The sequence below is a fragment of the Mizuhopecten yessoensis genome, unplaced genomic scaffold, assembly GCF_002113885.1.
Source record: "Mizuhopecten yessoensis strain PY_sf001 unplaced genomic scaffold, ASM211388v2 scaffold297, whole genome shotgun sequence".
Lineage (NCBI taxonomy): Eukaryota > Metazoa > Mollusca > Bivalvia > Pectinida > Pectinidae > Mizuhopecten > Mizuhopecten yessoensis.
In genome coordinates this window covers 61,132-62,633 of record NW_018403476.1, presented here as the reverse complement: position 1 = coordinate 62,633, position 1,502 = coordinate 61,132, and positions in this window count along the sequence as shown.

The following is a 1,502-nucleotide window of genomic DNA, read 5'->3' as shown; positions in this document are numbered from 1 at the left end:
CCAAACATCTTCTTCTTTGATTAAATACTCATTCCATCCAAATTTGAACAATTGTTTTCTTGTTTTCTGTCAGTTTTCAATCATAATGATTTGACTTTACATATAGTCATGGATTTTGATGTATAGACCACATAGTCATTTGATCTCTTCTTTGAACATGTTCCATCACATGTTTTGGTTTGATATTTTGATCACCGGTAGTTCAGGACCTAGTCCATCTATGATCAAAATAGTTTTGGTATACAAGAGTTATAAGATACTTTTATTTTAAGATGAACACATTTCTTGTCTCGGAAATGTCATTGGTTGAAATGGTTTCTGGCTGTTGATTTGTCTGTACATATCTGATAACTAACCAAAGCAAGGGATTTGTATATGTATACTGTAGTATATGATCCCTAGTTTCGGTTGTATCATAAATGATCCTTCAGTGCATTGTAAGTTAGAAATTATTCGTCTTTTGGGGAAAAACTGCGGTGTTTTTTTTTTTACATCCCCAGCACACATGCAGGCATACTAACATAGGGAGATATTAGCCAGGTGGCATAGGACTAGTAGTTAGCGCCTGTTAATTGTATTGATTAATTTACATGCTCATTGTGTATCTATGTACTGTAAAGCGCTTTAGAGTGGCTTATGTTGTCTAGATAGCTATAGGGCGCTATATATCAAATGCTGTATATTATTACTACTATTATTGAGAAGTTCAGTTTCATGCTTCTACGAAAAACGAACTAAGTACTCATTTGAATTTTAATCGGTGCTTTTGTTATGATAAGGTTTAGGTCTACATCTCACCAAAAGAAAATTGAAATCAAAGGAGGGGTCATTTTGGAAACCCCCATTAACAAAAAAATCCGCAATAGTCAAAGGAACCTGATTCATAAATGAAGCACAAATCACTGGACGCAGATATCGGGTATTTAGAGTAAATAGAAGAATCATTATTGACTTCAGTGAAGTGTTAAGTTCCGAATGAACAATGTCCACGGTAAACCATTTCACAAACAGAAACAAACCACAGACACACGGAGGAAACACACCACAGACACACTAATGAAACACACCACAGACACACTTAGGAAACACGCCAAAAACATACTGAGGAAACACCCAACGGACACACTGAGGAAACACACCACAAACACATGGAGGAAACACAACACAGACAAATTATGGAAACACAACACAGACACACAGAGGAAACATACCACGGACAGGCTGAGGGAACACACCTCAGACACACTGAGGAAACATACCACAGACACACTTAGGAAACACGCCACAAACACACTGAGGAAACACGCCACAAACGCACTGAGGAAACATACCACAAAAACATGGAGGAAACACAACACAGACAAATTGAGGAAACACACCACAGACACACAGAGGAATCATACCACGGACACGCTGAGGACACATACCTCAGACACACGGAGGAAACACACCACGGACACGCTGAGGACACATACCTCAGACACACGGAGGAAACACACCAC